The sequence below is a fragment of the Podarcis gaigeae genome, assembly GCF_964106915.1.
Source record: "Podarcis gaigeae genome assembly, chromosome: 3".
NCBI lineage: Eukaryota > Metazoa > Chordata > Lepidosauria > Squamata > Lacertidae > Podarcis > Podarcis gaigeae.
The window spans coordinates 111,406,652-111,424,194 of record NC_139680.1 but is presented as its reverse complement, the minus strand read 5'-3'; the positions used below and the strand labels follow the sequence as shown (position 1 = coordinate 111,424,194).

The window sequence follows — 17,543 nt, the reverse complement described above, 5'->3', positions numbered from 1 at the left end:
AAACTGAAGAAAGTAGGAAAAACCACTGGGCCGGTAAGATACAATCTAAGCCAAATCCCTTATGAATACACAGTGGAAGTGAGGAACAGGTTTAAGGATTTAGATTTGGTGGACAGAGTGCCTGAAGAACTATGGATGGAGGCTCGTAACATTATACAGGAGGCAGCAACTAAAACCATCCCAATGAAAAGGAAAAGCAAGAAAGCAAAGTGGCTGTCCAATGAGGCCTTACAAATAGCGGGAGAGAGAAGGCAAGCAAAATGCGAGGGAGATAGTGAAAGATACAGGAAATTGAATGCAGATTTCCAAAGAATAGCAAGGAGAGACAAGAAGACCTTCTTAAACGAGCAATGCAAAGGAATAGAGGAAAGCAATAGAATGGGAAGAACCAGAGATCTGTTCAAGAAAATTGGAGATATGAAAGGAACATTTCGTACAAAGATTTCCATAATAAAGGACAAAAGTGGAAAGGACCTAACAGAAGCAGAAGACATCAAGAAGAGGTGGCAAGAATACACAGAGGAATTATACCAGAAAGAAATGGATGTCCCATACACCCCAGGTAGTGTGGTTGCTGACCTTGAGCCAGACATCCTGGAAAGTGAAGTCAAATGGGCCTTAGAAAGCACTGCATATAACAAGGCCAGTGGAAGTGATGGTATTCCAGCTGAACTATTTAAAATTTTAAAAGATGATGTTGTTAAGGTGCTACACTCAATATGCCAGCAAGTTTGGAAAACTCAGCAGTGGCCAGAAGATTGGAGAAGATCAGTCTACATCCCAATCCCAAAGAAGGGCAGTGCCAAAGAATGCTCCAACTATCGCACAATTGCACTCATTTCACACGCTAGCAAGGTTATGCTTAAAATTCTACAAGGAAGGCTCAAGCAGTATGTGGACCGAGAACTCCCAGAAGTGCAAGCTGGATTTAGAAGAGGCAGAGGAACCAGAGACCAAATTGCAAACATGCGCTGGATTATGGAGAAAGCTAGAGAGTTCCAGAAAGACATCTACTTCTGCTTCATTGACTATGCAAAAGCCTTTGACTGTGTCGACCACAGCAAACTATGGCAAGTCCTTAAAGAAATGGGAGTGCCTGATCACCTCATCTGTCTCCTGAGAAATCTCTATGCGGGACAAGAAGCTACAGTTAGAACTGGATATGGAACAACTGATTGGTTCAAAATTGGGAAAGGAGTACGACAAGGCTGTATATTGTCTCCCTGCTTATTCAACTTATATGCAGAATTCATCATGCGAAAGGCTGGGCTGGATGAATCTGAAGCCGGAACTAAGATTGCCGGAAGAAATATCAACAACCTCAGATATGCAGATGACACAACCTTGATGGCAGAAAGTGAGGAGGAATTAAAGAACCTTTTAATGGGGGTGAAAGAGGAGAGCGCAAAATATGGTCTGAAGCTCAACATCAAAAAAACGAAGATCATGGCCACTGGTCCCATCACCTCCTGGCAAATAGAAGGGGAAGAAATGGAGGTAGTGAGAGATTTTACTTTCTTGGGCTCCATGATCACTGCAGATGGTGACAGCAGCCACGAAATTAAAAGACGCCTGCTTCTTGGGAGAAGGGCAATGACAGGCCTAGATAGCATCTTGAGAAGTAGAGACATCACCTTGCCAACAAAGGTTCGTATAGTTAAAGCTATGGTTTTCCCAGTAGTGATGTATGGAAGTGAGAGCTGGACCATAAAGAAGGCTGATCGCCGAAGAATTGATGCTTTTGAATTATGGTGCTGGAGGAGACTCTTGAGAGTCCCATGGACTGCAAGAAGATAAAACCTCTCCATTCTGAAGGAAATCAGCCCTGAGTGCTCACTGGAAGGACAGATTGTGAAGCTGAGGCTCCAATACTTTGGCCACCTCATGAGAAGAGAAGACTCCCTGGAGAAGACCCTGATGTTGGGAAAGATGGAGGGCACAAGGAGAAGGGGGCGACAGAGGACGAGATGGTTGGATAGTGTTTTCGAGGTTACCAGCATGAGTTTGAACAAACTGCGGGAGGCAGTGGAGGACAGAGGTGCCTGGCGTTCTCTGGTCCATGGGGTCACGAAGAGTCGGACACGACTAAACGACTAAACAACAACAATTAATGTAACATTTTTATAAGTAACAGTGGTAGCTTGGTTTGCATACGTCTTGGTTTGCTTACGTTGTGGATTACAAACACTTCAAACCTGGAAGTGCGTGTCCTGGTTTGCAACCTTTTTTTGGATTACAACCCTTTTTTCTTTTTCTTTTTTTGGAATATGGACAAATAAAATTGGAGGCCCCATTGGTGAAAGCACGCCTTGGGTTACAACCTGTTTTGGTTTACAAATGGACCTCCGGAATGGATTATGATTGTAAACCAACGTAATACTGTACATTGTTTCAGATGTCTGTTGTTGTTTCTATTTTCTTTTCTTTTTTTTTTTGTACCCCAAAATTTCAATCTATTAAGTGAAGCAGGAGAAAACAAGTTTGCTTCATCCATAGCAGCTGAAGCATCCATGACAGATTGCCATCGGAATTAAAAACCTCCAAGGAAGGAGAGTCCATCGCCTCTTGTGGGAGTCTGTTCCACTGTCAAAGAGCTCTTACTGGTTTTTCAGAATGTTTAGTCGGAATCTCCTTCCTGGCAACTTGAAGCCATTGGTTCGAGTCCTACCCTCCAGAACAGGAGAAAGCAAGCTTGCTCCCTCTTCCATGTGACAGTCCTTCAGATATTTGAAGATGGCTCTCATCTCGTCTCTCTCTCTCGCTCCTCATTTCCTGGATAAATATATCCATATATCCAGGAGAATGTTAGCTGCTTTGAGACTTCTTCGGGTAGTGATAAAGCGGGATATCAAATCCAAACTCCTCCTCCTCCTCCTCTTCTTCTTCTTCTTCTTCTTCTTCTTCTTCTTCTTCTTCTTCCCATTGTCCTTAAGCACTGGTCATGCTGGAGCTTGAGGATCATGGGGGTTGTAGTCCAACAACATGCTGAGATTGGTGGAAGCTGGAATCCGCCATGGGATCTTTGTCAAGAAAGTAGACATCTTAGACAAGAAGAAGAAGAAGAAGAAGAAGAAGAAGAAGAAGAAGAATAGTTTGGATTTGATATCATGCTTTATCACTACCCTAAGGAGTCTCAAAGCGGCTAACAACCTCCTTTCCCTTCCTCCCCCACAACAAACACTCTGTGAGGTGAGTGGGGCTGAGAGACTTCAAAGAAGTGTGACTGGCCCAAGGTCACCCAGCAGCTGCATGTGGAGGAGCGGAGACTCGAACCCGGTTCCCCAGATTACAAGACTACCGCTCTGAACCACTACACCACACTGGCTCTCACAAGGTGAAGCTATAGGCAGACAACTGTCTCTTGATGGATTCAAAAGCAAACCGAAGGAGGACTTCTTGGGATGGAGGTATTGCCGCTTGTGACATTGGCATTCATTTAGGAAGCAGGTTTTGTAGGGTCAGAAACCAACTTAACAACAACAACAACAACAACAACTTATTTATATCCTGCCCTCCCCAGCCAAAGCCGGGCTCAGAGCAGCTAACAACAATAAAAGTAACATAGCATTCTAAAATCAAATCATTCCAAAATCAATTCAAAATCAAATTAATGGCAACTATTGGGCTAGAGTTCTATGAGGATTACCAAAGGAAGAGGTCAGACTGTGCCTTGGCAGTGTCAAGTCCTGCAGGGCCCTGGTTTCTTGTGTCAGAGCGTTCCACCAGATCGGGGCCACAGCCGAAAAAGCCCTGACTCTGGTTGAGGCCAGCCTAACCTCCCTGTGGCCCGGGACCTCCAAGATGTTTTTGTTTGAAGACCGTAAGGTCCTCCATGGGACATACCAGGAGAGGCGGTCTCGTAGGTACTTAACCTATTTAACCCAGAGCAACAGCAAGAAAAAATATGTGTGCTCCTTGTGGAAAGCAATGAATTCCTCAAAATAGATTCCAGGACCTTAAAAAAAAAAGCCTGTCTGAGCTGATTCATTTATTTGCCTTTTCACTGAGAGGAATTACACTTTTCTTGTTATTCTGCTGGGTGATAAGTATTTGGTGAGAGAACCCCAGCAGAAATTTTAAATTGCAAAAAAATGCAGCAAAGTAAAGCGTGGAAATATAGGCTGTTAGACCTTTAAAATATCCCCATCTAAGTAGCTTCCAAAGTTCCCCTTTGCATAGAAAGAGCACATGTTTGGTAAATTAAAAATGGCTTACTTACAAACTCTTCAAAGGTCAGATTCATGTGCTTTTCCATACAGCAGCAAGAAAACACAGGCAGTAAAACTTAGGTTCCAAAGTGGTAAATGTTTCAAAATTGTTTGTATAGAAACACAAGGATGGCTTGGTTAAGCCACATGGTCTGAGCTTGGAGCATCAAGCTTAGACCTATTTACTGGTAGGGTTCACATGGTTGAACAGAAGAACAAAGGCTTGATTACCCTTTTTCCCAAGGTGAGGGGGGTGACATAGCTAAGTCTGGCAGGACAGCTTACTCTAGGGTCTGTAAACCTTCATGCATTAATTAGACTTAATAATAATAATAATAATAATAATAATAATAATAATAATTTTTTATTTATTTATACCCCGCCCTCCCCAGCCAAGGCCGGGCTCAGAGCGGCTTACAAGCAATAATAAAAACAAGATGAATGATTACAACTTAAAAACAAAAATAAAATACAACATTAAAATAATGGAACATTAAAATATTAAAATGTAGCCTCATCGCAGGAGGAGAAGGAAAAGAGGAAAGAAAAAAATGAGTGAGGGAATCAAATTGGCTCCAAGCCAAAGGCCAGGCAGAACAATTCTGTCTTACAGGCCCTGCGGAAAGAAATCAGATCCTGCAGGGCCCTGGTCTCATGAGGCAGAGCATTCCACCAGGCCGGAGCCAGAGTTGAAAAGGCCCTGGCTCTGGTTGAAGCCAATCCAACTTCTTTAGGGCCTGGGACCACTAGGGTGTTGTTATTTATGGACCTTGAGGCTCTCCGTGGGGCATACCAGGAGAGGCGGTCCCGCAGGTACGCATGTTGGATATATGAGGTTGATAATCCTGGGTGAATTTAATCTCAGCTCACAAATGTAACATTTTCTGAGCCTTCTTGTCCAAAGAGAGTCTAATTTTCTTCTCATTTATGATTCTTTCTTGGCTTCATATGGGACTTCTTTTATTGCTCATGATTTTTGGCAAGTTGATTCCTCCTCCCCCCCCCCCCTTCTATTTAAATATCTACATCCCCGGCATATTATAAATAATACATGTTTGTGTCATTATCCACTTTTGTTCCCAAAATATTCCACTGAGATTTGCAAAGTCACACTTTATCAGTTGCAAACCAAGATGAAAATGAAGGGAACGGAAGCAATCAAGGTTTTGGGAAAGCGGGGAGGGAATCGTGTTTTAGTATCTTCTCCAATGGCAGCATTAGACTTGCACATTTGAGGCAAGTTACTCGTTTTGGCTCTGATTGCTGGTACATCCTCAATAACACCATCAAAAAGTGACTTGCCAATTGCCAGCAAATTTATTGACTGCCGGTAAAAAAAAAACGGGGGGAAATTGGAAAATGTGTATTGCCAGTAAATTCCTCCCTTCCTGGCTCTGTTGATGCTTCTTCAAACAACTTAATAGCTATCACAGTTTGCTACCTTTTTTCCTTGCGTCTTTTTAATGAGCTATTGAAAAATCAGGCGATCATCAGCAAAAATAATAATTATGATTTCTTTTTCCAAGTTGTCATCCTTAATTTCTTCTTCTTCTTCTTCTTCTTTGACATAATAAGCTACTCCAGGGGTAGGTAGAAGGTTGAACTAAATCAGATATGCAAGTCCTTTGCAATAGGCTTTGGGCTGTAGTCAAGGTCAAGGTAAAAGTAAAGGGACCCCTGACTGTTATGTCCAGCCGTAGACGACTCTGGGATTGCAGCACTCAACTCGCTTTACTGGCCGAGGGAGCCGGCGTACAGCTTCTGGGTCGTGTAATCAGCATGACTAAGCCTCTTCTGGCGAACCAGAGCAACGCACGGAAACGATGTTTACCTTCCTACCACAGTGATACCTATTTATCTACTTGCACTTTTTCGAACTGCTATGTCGGCAGGAGCTGGGACCGAGCAATGGGAGCTCACCCCGTCACGGGGATTCGAACCGCGACCTTCTGATCGGCAAGCCCTAGGCTCTGTGGTTTAACCCACAGTGACACCTGTGTCCTATGTTACGTGCTCATCTCGCTTTACTGGCCAAGGGAGCCGACGTTTGTCCGCAGACAGTTTTTCTGGGTCATGTGGCCAGCATGACTAAGCCACTTCTGGGGAACCAGAGCAGCGCACGGAAACACCGTTTACCTTCCCACCACAGCGATACCTATTTATCTACTCCCACTTTGACATGCTTTTGAACTGCTATGTTGGCAGGAGCTGGGACTGAGCAACTGGAGCGCACTCCGTCGCAGGGATTCGAACCGCCGACCTTCTGATCTGTCAAGGTAGCAGAGCACTAAAGGTGAACATTGCATCAGTGGTAGGGTTTCTCTTTGTGTGACTGAATTCCCCCCCCCCCTGAATTTTCTGCTTGCAACCCTTACAACTACCCACAAAGTCCTTGAACCCTGTGAACACCTCTTTTCCACACAGGACATCCCAGCCTCGGTCTTTGGGGTCTCCAAGTTGGGCTGCAAATGTCCTCTGCCAGAATGCCTGAAGAGCAGCTGCCAATCCGTGTGGACAATACTGAACTCGACAAAGTGACTCTGCGTGAGGCAATTTCCTATGTTCTTATATTCCAAAGTGCCCAAGATCTCACCAAGGAATTGAAAAGAAATTGCTATATGACTTGAAGCTCAGCAACAGTGAGTTTTTAAGCAGCTTAGTATTGATGTACTTCGAGTAATAGATAGAAGGCCGTCCTAAGTCGTAATGCAATACAAAAATAACCCGATTTCACACTTCTCTCTATACGCGAATATCCACCCTGATCATGAAGAGGTCGTAAAATTGTTAACTTATTGCCTCTCCCTTTCCTTCCAGCAGGATCCAGACCGCTCTCTCGAGTCCCTCATACTGTTTCTCCAAAATGGGGCATTTACCTGGGACTGAACTCTCATTGATTGAGACAAGGAGGAGCAATCTCCTGAAATGAATACATCAATTTCCAAAATAAATGCTTACATTCTGAGCTTGAAGGTTTGATTTCTGCTGGTGGTTGTGGTACTGAGAGTTCCCCCCCCCCCATACTTCTGTGACCATCAAAGTAAACAAACCTGCCATTCAGAGGCAGAGAGAGAGAGGGGGGGGGGAATAATGAATCGCTCCTGCTGTTCTTTTGCACAGCCTACCCAAAATACCAATATTTTTTTCTCCTTCTTTCGCCGTGTTTTCCTTTATTAAAGCATCACAGATATACAGCTCTCAAATCCCAAACAAAATACGACATAAAATAAAGAAATGGATACGCATTGGGATACATCCAGTATAAGAAAAGGTTGTCTGTTTTCTTGTCCTTTGTTACTTCAGTACATGAAAAATATAATAATAATAATAATAATAATAATAATAATAATAATAATAATAATAATAAAAAAAAAAAAAAAAAACCATAAATTTATACCCTGCCGTCTCCAGCCAGAGCCGGGCTCAGGACAGCTAACACCAGTAAAATTACAGTAAAAACATAATAGGAAAAAAAAACAATTTAAAATACAGGTTAAAATGAAATTTAAAATGCAGCCTCATTTTAAAAGTAGCCCATAGATCAAAACCGTAAGGGGAGGGAAACATCAGGCTCAGACTGAGTGCAAACCAAAGGCCAGGCAGAACAGCTCTGTCTTGCAGGCCCTGCAGAAAGATGTCAAGTCCCGCAGGGCCCTTGTCTCTTGTGACAGAGCGTTCCACCAAGTCGGGGCCAGTACTGAAAAGGCCCTGACCCTAGCCGAAACCAATCTAACCACCTTGCAACCTGGGACCTCCAAAATGTTGTCACTTGTGGACCTTAAGGTCCTCCGCGAGGCATACCAAATACAGTCCTCTGTGAACAGATTGCTTTTTGTCCTACCCTCTCCAACTCTCCCCATCTTCGTCAATGCAACACCCCAAAGTTTCACAATCCATTCCTCTACCGTGGGGGGTTCTTGCTTTCTGGCAGTTTGCTGAAATTAACAAACGAGCCGCTGTTAAAAGATGAGGTGCCATTTTGATACAAATATCTTGCTATATAGACTCAAAGACAACCACCTGGGCTTACTCGGCCTGCCTTGTTGCCCATCCCCACACCTGGCCAAACTCCTTCCATTTGTACCTCACCCACCCCCTCACCTGCCTCCCCACAACTCAAAACCCCTCCTTCCCCCACAGCACCCCCAAGTGCCTCCACCAGAGGGCGGGCTCAGAAGAGGTCATGGCAAAAGGATTGGTTGGGCATGGAGGAAGCGGCCATTGTGCTGGGCAGGCTCGAAGGAGGAGGTGGACAGCAGTGGCAGAGGAAGCCATCTCTGGAGGCAGCCCTGTACAGTGGTACCTCGGGTTAAGAACTTAATTTGTTCTGGAGGTCTGTTCTTAACCTGAAACTGTTCTTAACCTGAAGCACCACTTTAGCTAATGCGGCCTCCTGCTGCTGCCGGAGCACGATTTCTGTTCTCACCCTGAAACAAAGTTCTTAACCCGAGGTAATATTTCTGGGTTAGCGGAGTCTGTAACCTGAAGCGTCTGTAACCTGAGGTACCACTGTATTGGGAAGTTTTTAATGTTTTGCTGTGTTTTTATTATGTTGGAAGCCACTCGGAGTGACTGGGGTAACCCAGTCAGATGGGTGGGGTATAAGTTGTTGTTGTTGTTGTTGTTGTTGTTGTTGTTGTTGTTGTTGTTGTTGTTGTTGTTATTCCAGATCTGTCACCTGAGGCAACGGCCGCACCTTGTGTCATTGGCAGGCTGGCTCTGAAGGAGACACAGAGTTGGACCCACACAGCCTCTAGACACCTGCAAGCAGTAGTTCTTTCCTGGGGGGGACGCAGTGGTACCCATACAGTGGACACTCGGGTTGCGATTTGGTGCTTCTGCGCATGTGCAAAGCACAATTTAGCACTTCTGTGCATGCACGACCACCAAAACCCGGAAGTAACCAGTTCCGGTACTTCCTGGTTTCGGCAGTCCGCAACCCGAAAAAACACAACCTGAAGCATCTGTAACCCAAGGTATAACTGTACCCCTAAACATTTTGTAAATCTAAGTTTGGCCTCATTGATGGGCAGTATTTCAATATGAGTAGGAAAATGAGAGCACCCCTAAACATTTTTTTAGAAGAAAAGAAAAGCACTGCCTGCAAGTGCTAAAATAGCGACCGCTCCAGAAAAGAACACAAGGGGATATTTCTAAGCTATCTTCACTTTGCAAAAAAAATAATTATAATAAGTACATTAAAGCAACGTGTCTCCACTCCCTTAAGATTAACAGCACACAAACACACACACTTGGTTTTTAAATACAAATTAGACAACAGTTCTGGAAAGTGGCGTTTTCCTACTAAAATGGATAATTGCAGTGTACATTTTGCCCTGAAAGGTTTGACAAAATTTCTGCAAGGCTGGTGGCTCACACTGCCCTGGTTTCACCAGAGTACCATCCATCATTTTCCTCTTTCCTCTGGGTCTCTGGAATTGGTGAACGTCCATTTATCCCTCTGGAAATCTGATCACTCCGTTTTGGCCTTGTTTCTGCAGAACATGAATTAAACAGAAGACGAGCTGATGCAATTCAAGGGAACCCCACTGTGGCGCTCACTTAAAACGGTTAAAGCGCAATGTACGACAATGATAGCTGTCATTTATACATGCCCCGCCATTTCCCTCTGTTCTGGCATCTTGTAGCAGTATCTTGTTTCTCTGCAGGGTGTCCACATACCCTACTTTGCAGGAGACAGTCCTCTGCTTGAAGGTCTGTAGAATGGAAGGTGAGAGGTGGGGGCACCAAATTTTGGCATTGTATCTTCTTCTTTGGTGATCACTCGTAGCCAAGTAAGATTGTCTTCCACAAACACTGTTTTGAAAGTGAGTCCGTAAGTGATTGTGGAGGCCTATTCTGGATCCTCACGTCCTTCCACAGTTGGGACATTGGTTTCCGGGCAGGAGTTGATCACAGTGTGGATTTGCCAAGCATGCCTTCCTCTTAGCACGTTTATCCCTTGCGTTCTGAGTTCGAGTGTCTTCAAAGCCCATAACACCTTAGGTAAAGGCTGTTCTCCAATTGGAGCGCTCGCAGGCCAGTGTTTCCCAATTGTTGGTGTTTATACAGTGGTACCTCGGGTTGAGTACTTAATTCGTTCTGGAGGTCTGTTCTTAACCTGAAACTGTTCTTAACCTGAAGCACCACTTTAGCTAATGGGGCCTCCTGCTGCTGACACGGAGCGGACACGGAGCAATGGATCCAAACTACAAGAAAGAAGATTCCACCTAAACATTAGGAAGAACTTTCTGACAGTAAGAGCTGTTTGACAGTGGAATTTGCTGCCAAGGAGTGTGGTGGAGTCTCCTTCTTTGGAGGTCTTTAAGCAGAGGCTTGACAACCATATGTCAGGAATGCTCTGATGGTGTTTCCTGCTTGGCAGGGGGTTGGACTCGATGGCCCTTGTGGTCTCTTCCAACTCTATGATTCTATGCTGCCACGCCGCCAGAGCACGATTTCTGTTCTCATCCTGAAGCAAAGTTCTAAACCTGAAGCACTATTTCTGGGTTAACGGAGTCTGTAACCTGAAGCGTATGTAACCTGAAGCGTATGTAACCCGAGGTACCACTGTACTACATTTTTTTAGATTTGCCTTGAGAGAATCTTTAAACCTTTTTTGTTGACCACCAGCTTTACACTTTCCATTTTTAAGACGATAATCAGGCATCCACACAATATGACCAGTCCAACGTTGAGCCCAATGTATAGGGCACCATTGAAGTTTGAGACCCCAAGGTCAAACACTGATCTTAGGGGTACTGAGAACTGCAGGGTTCGGTCTGTAGGGCCAGTTAGCCATTTTTGGATGTAGATCTGAAGCTTTTAAAGTGTTTTTGATCCTGAGAGGCTAATCCTCCTCTTGTTTGCCAAGAGGGCAACAAGTAAGATGCCAAAGGTTGGTGGCTGGTGAGGAGGCTTAAGGTGAATACCTTTAATAATAATAATAATAATAATAATAATAATAATAATAATAATAAATTACTTATACCCCACGCATCTGGGTGGGTTTCCCCAGCCACCCTGGGTGGCTCCTAACAGAACATTAAAGACACAATAAAAGATCAAACATTAAAAACTTCCCTGCACTTCCCTGTACAGCCTTCAGATGTCTTCTAAAAGTCACATAGTTGTTTATTTTCTTGACATCTGATGGGAGGGGCGTTCCACAGGGTGGGTGCCACTACTGAGAAGACCCTCTGCCTTGGCTCTCATGGGTGAAGAAACATACACCACGACTGACATCTTGAAGTTGAATGCATTAGAACAAGCAACCTGGAACGGCCTCCTAGCCAAGAGCTTTTCCTTGGGATGCAAACATCTTCAGGTACAAAAAAAAATAACATTTATTTACATGTGTGTAAATACGCCCTAGGAAGGCTGCAAACTTCTCAAGTCTCCGGAGCGTTCCCCGGTGGCCCTCTCTGGCTGCATATCTTCTTCAGTCCAGAGTAGCCGGTAATAAGTGACCCATCTCTCCTGAAAAGAGCACGCCAGTCTTCTGGTATATCATAGCAGAAGAAAGACTCAGTTGTAGTTCTAAAACTACTTTATGTACAGTCTTATATACAGAGACTCCATCAGTACGTCTGTGCTCTCTGAACACCAGTACAGAGCTGCGACACACAGAGAAGGGAAACCAACTTCCAATAGTACTCAGAAGGAAGAGATAAGACAGACTTCCCTTCTCACACTCTCTCAGACACTCACATGATGTATACAAATCATAGTACCACTTGCTGGAGCAGCTCAGATAGATAAAAATACCAACAATTTTACCATGTTCTTTAGACAAAGAGGGTCTTACAAAACGAGTCGAGAAATACACCCTGCGTCAGGATTACAGTCAAAAAGACGCAAGACTCAAGGAAAGAGGGATGAGGCAGGAGAAGGGGTAAAAAAAAGCAAGCTCAGTCTTTGAAAGTTATCCATCTTTTAATGGCTGGCTAGGATGGAAACTGCCCTATCTTGGTGGAATGGCTGCTGCAAGGGGAGAAGGACAACTGCTCTCTCCGCAGAGAGGAGGACCCAATAGTCATGCTTCTCCCCTCGTCTTCTGCCCCATAGCCACATGTCAAGAAATGTGAGGGAGGCTAAAGGAATTGCCGTATTTTTTACTCCATAAGATGCACCTGACCATAAGGCGCACCTAGTTTTTAGAGGAGGAAAGGGGGAAAGCCCCGTTTTGGGGGGATCAGCTCACAGTTGTGCAGCTTCTTTTGCAAAGGGGAAAAGCCCCTTCTTTTGAGGATCAGCTCAAAGTTGTTAAGCTTACTTTGCAAAGGGTGAAAATCCTGTTTTTATGGGGTTTGACTCACAGTTCTGCAGCTTCTTTAGGAAAGGAAAGGGAGCCGTTTCTACAGTTTCCAGACAGATAATCTAATCAGCCAGTCACATGTCGCTGGGGAAACAAACAGCCTCCAGCTGCAGAACATTCAAAAATGGAGGCCTGGGCTCCCCTTACTTTTCAGGAGGAAAAAAGTGTGTCTTATGGAGCGAAAAATAAGGTAGAATGGCAAGTCGGCTTGGGGGTTGCCTCTTTCCAAGTGCCTTAACCAGATAGTTTCCAGCCTCTACCAATACTGCATGAGGTGTCCCACTGAGAATGAGGCAGGAAGGATATTCCACTTTGCCAGTAAACATTTCAGCTCCAAGGTCTTTCGCTGGCAAAGAGCTGAAGCCAAGCCGCCTCTCCTCAGAGACTCTCCGTAAGCAAACTTTGCCTTCCAATAAATGCCAGCCAGGAAATGCTAATGCCCTTGCTTATCGTCGCATCCAAAACTGCAGTACTCCAGATGAGAGAAGTTCACCTGAAGGGCACAGCTCAGAAAGCGGCGGAGAGGCGCTGCCTCTTTCGGCGAAAGCCATTGACAGTTTGCATCGCTCTTTCTCTCCTGGGAAGATCCCTTGGCAACGGGTCCCTCAGATCCTCCACTTTGGGAGGGATTAGAGATGCACGCACAGGGAAAGAGGCTCAGTTTGGATCCAGGTCTGGCATTGATCGGAGCCGTAAATCTGTGGAAGTGATACAGACATGAGACGGACGAGATGCAAGCTAAGCTAAGTGCCTCTCTCAAAGCAGGAAGCTCTGGAAGGGGAAATGACAAAGACAAGACACCATTCTCTAGAGAACAGTCAACAGCTCAAGAATGAGCAGAGAAAAGGCGAGGGTGGAGTTTGGGCCTGCAGGAGGGGTGGGGGAGAAATGTGATTCAGTTCACAGTTGAAGTCAGACCTATATAATCTGCACTTTCTGAAACAGTAAAGGAAAAGGACCCCTGACCATTAGGTCCAGTCGCAGATGACTCTGGGGTTGCGGCGCTCATCTCACTCTATAGGCCGAGGGAGCTGGCGTTTGTCCGCAGACAGCTTCCGGGTCATGTGGCCAGCATGACTACATAACACTACATAACATAACACTGAGGTCCAGCTCTGAGGGCCTTCTGGCGGTTCCCTCCCTGTGAGAAGTGAGGTTACAGGGAATGAGGCAGAGAGCCTTCTCGGTAGTGGCACCCACCCTGTGAAACACCCTCCCACCAGATTGTCAAAGAGAAAAACAACTACCAGACTTTTAGAAGACATCTGAAGGCAGCCCTGTTTAGGGAAGCTTTTAATGTTTAACAGACCACTGTATTCAAAACAACACGTATCTGAAGAAGTGTGCATGCACACGAAAGCTCATACCAAGAACTAACTTAGTTGGTCTTTAAGGTGCTACTGGAAGGAAATTTTTTTGTTTTGACTATGGCAGACCAACACGGCTACCTATCTGTAACTAGACCACTGTATTTTAATACTTTGTTGCAAGCCACCCAGAGTGGGTGGGGAAGCCTAGCCAGATGGGTTGGGTATAAATAATAAATTAATATTATTATTATTATTATGTTTAACTGCTCTGGCGAACCAGAGCAGTGCACAGAAACACCATTTACCTTCCCGGTGCAGTACCTATTTATCTACTTGCATTTTGACGTGCTTTCGAACTGCTAGGTTGGCAGGAGCAGGGACCGAGCAACGGGAGCTCACCCCGTCATGGGGATTCAAACGCCAACCTTCTGATCAGCAAGCCCAAGGCTCTGTGGTTTAGACCATAGCGCCACCCGTGTCCCTCTGAAACTCTGGGCAGCTTCCAGCAAAATATAAAAAATAATAAAATGTCAAACATTAACAGCTTCCTGAAACAGGGCTGCCTTCAGGTGTCTTCTAAAAGTTGTGAAGTTCTTTATCTCCTGCACATCTGATAGGGCAGGTGCCACTGCTGTCACAGGGCAGGTGCCACTGCTGAGAAGGCCCTCTGCCTGGTTCCCAGTAACTTCACTTCTCTCAGGGAGGGAACCACCAGAAGGCCCTCGGAACTGGACCTCAGTGTCCGGGCTGAACAATGGGGATGTAGACACTCCTTCTGGTAAACTGGTTTGAGTCTCTTTAGGGTTTTAAAGGTCAGTACCAACACTTTGAATTGTGCTCAGAAACGCACTGTGAGCCAATGTAGATCCTTTAGGACCAGCATTATATCGCCCTTGCGGCCAGTCCCAATCACCTGTCCAGCTGCCGCATTTTGGATTAGTTGTAGTTTCCTTCAAAGGTAGCCCCACATAGAGCGCCTTGCAGTAGTCCAAGTGGGAGATAAACAGAGCATGTACCACTCTGGCGAGACAGTCTGCGGGCAGGTAGGGTCTCAGTCTTCCTCTTCCCTCTCCCCTGGTCTCCAAGAATGTGCTGAATAATGAGGAGAGCATAACAGAGGCCAGAGGTGGGCAGATGCAGTTTGAGACTGCTTGGGAAAAATCCAGGAGAGGAGGAGCCTTAGTAAGAGTGGATAGCAGGGACCTTTATGTCAGGAGTTCAGCCTCCACTTGAGTAGGACCCTGGCAGAGACACATGCCCGACTGGCATGTTCTCTCCCTCCTGGTCGATTGTTCGGGAGCTTCAAAAGCTTTCTTCTGCCCGAACATCATAGCAACCAATGTCAACAGACACTGACACACTTACAGATCCGTAGAGTCTTTGCAACTTGCGTAACAGACCTCAGCAACTCAGCATTTTGGCTAATCTACTTTATTTACAGATAAACACACATGGAGCACTGCAACATGGCTCCCTCTCTCTCTAGCATCAGACAGCAAAGAGAAAGAACAAAGGACAATAGTCCCACTTCATAGAACATAGTACCACAAACATCCTGTCTCCATCACTCTCCACTCTGTGGAGTCAAAACATATACCATCATGTGATAGACAAAAATCCCATGACTGCAATCACAGAGCAGGAATTCTAACACTTTAGTCCTGACAACTGCTCCAAAGGGACAAAACTTACTGGGAATGTTGACGAATTGCATGCCATTTCCTTGAATAAAAAGTTAAATTCCCTGACAACAGTGCCCTGAGTCTTCCATGCTGACCTCCCTCTGACTCTAGCCCTGAGTTTCCTTTCCTTGTATCCTTAGTTTTTCCTTTCCTTGTATCCTTAGTTTTTCTTCGATCCTAAGTTGTCATTTATGTAACCCCAGCGAGAGAATTTCCCCCAAGCTGCCCTCGATCCACAGGTCTCTAGGACTACCAGCACCTTCCTCAGATGAGTCTTCTTTTCCCTAAGCTAGCAAGAGAAGAAAGTAGGCATTGCCAGCATCTTGGAATGCACAATGTCCTGCTCACATCTGGAGTCTGATAGCCCCAGAGCTAGTTGTTGAGGGGCTGGTGTATAGCAAACACCCGTTTCAACATCAGAGAGCTGTCCCATTAAACTTTAATTAGTTTAATGTAAATGCCCAGTGCGCTTCCATCGTCACAAGTCCCACTACAGCAGAGTATTTCGCACAGCAGTTGAAGAAGGGCAGGAGAGGCAGTATCTTTTCAAAGAGGAGTCTTGGAGCATGCGGTTTGTAACTCAAAGATAAGGTTTATTTACAAAAACAAAAAACAACCCTGGCGAAGAACCACACATCTCAGCAAACACGCCCAAAAAAGGAGGAGAAAAAAGGAAGAACAAACACACAGGAGACTATTTATACAAACTCATGTTCCTGGAAGCCTAATGACCTCCAGCTGCTCAGTGATTAGAGCGTTTCTGCTACCCTTTAACCCTTTGATAGCAACACCCCCTCTCGCTCGTAACACTGAGCTGTACCAACCTTAATTCAAATTTAAACCTGAACAGAAACATTTATGAGATTGCGGACTCAAAGCTTTCGTAAAACCGTCTGCAAGGTTTTCTTGGCTTGGACAATACTTTAGTTCAATTAAACCTTGTTTTACACTTTGGCATACATTTTGATAACGGATATCCAAGTGTTTTGTGTGTGCCTTGAATTGACCTGATTTAGCTAGTTTAATACAAGGTTGATTGTCTTCCCACACTCTGATAGGTAGGGAACATTCTCCAAACAATTCTTGTACCAGTTGCTTATAAAATTCCAGTTCTCTACATACATCTGATAATGCATTGAACTCAGATTCAGTTGAACTTAAAGCTATAAGTGATTGCTTTCTTGATCTCCAACCAATTAGTGCATTTCCAAATTTTATCGCCATTCCTGACACTGATTTTCTATCTGGTCCAGCATCTGCCCAACTACTGTCGGCCCAACATTCAAGTTGTGTGCTGCCCTCTGCTGATAGTTTTAAGCGAAACCTTTTGGTAGTTTGGAGATACCTTAAAACTCTTTTTACTCCTTGCCAAGCATGCATTGATGGTTTTTCAGCTTGTCTACACAGCATGTTGACAGCATATGTTATATCGGGCCGAGTCCACTGTGCAATGTGGAGTAGACTGCCTATCGCTGACTGGTAAACCCCGGGATTACTGAACTCTGTCTGTTGCTCGGCTTGAGCATCCTTTATGTAACTTAGCTCCATTGGGGTTTTAACACCAGCACAGTTGTCCATTTTAAACCTTTCCAGCAACTGCTGGATCTTAGCTTCTTGGCTGAGCCAATAGTTCCCATTTTCATCTTGCTGAATTTTAACTCCTAGATAAACAGATACATTGCCTAGTGATTTTATCTGAAACCTTTCTCCAAGCTTTGTGGCAAATTGTTGTGCAAGTTTATCATCCTTTCCACTGTATAATAAATCGTCAACAAATATCAAGACTGCTTCTTGTTCACATCCCGAGCCTTTTAGATAAAGACACGCATCTGCTGCGCTCTTTCTGAACCCCATGCTCTCTAGAGCATCGTTTAAGCAGGAATTCCAATTACGGGCGGACTGTTTCAACCCATAAATGGATTTGTGTAGGCGCCAGACCTGGTTTGGCTTGTCTCCTTCAAAACCTGGTGGTGGTGTCATATAGACTTCCTCCTGTAAGTCTGCATTTAAATAAGCCACATTGACA

At 44.8% G+C, this 17,543-nt stretch overlaps 1 protein-coding gene across 1 annotated transcript in view; it reads left to right on the top strand.

Moving 5' to 3' along the window:
• Nucleotides 1–4,363: 4,363 nt before the first annotated feature.
• Nucleotides 4,364–17,543, top strand: part of EFEMP1 (EGF containing fibulin extracellular matrix protein 1) — a 267,037-nt gene continuing 253,857 nt past the window's right edge. The window contains exon 1 of the mRNA XM_083733617.1: nt 4,364–4,377. The gene's annotated coding sequence lies outside the window, so the exon portion shown is untranslated. The remainder of the gene's footprint in view (nt 4,378–17,543) is intronic.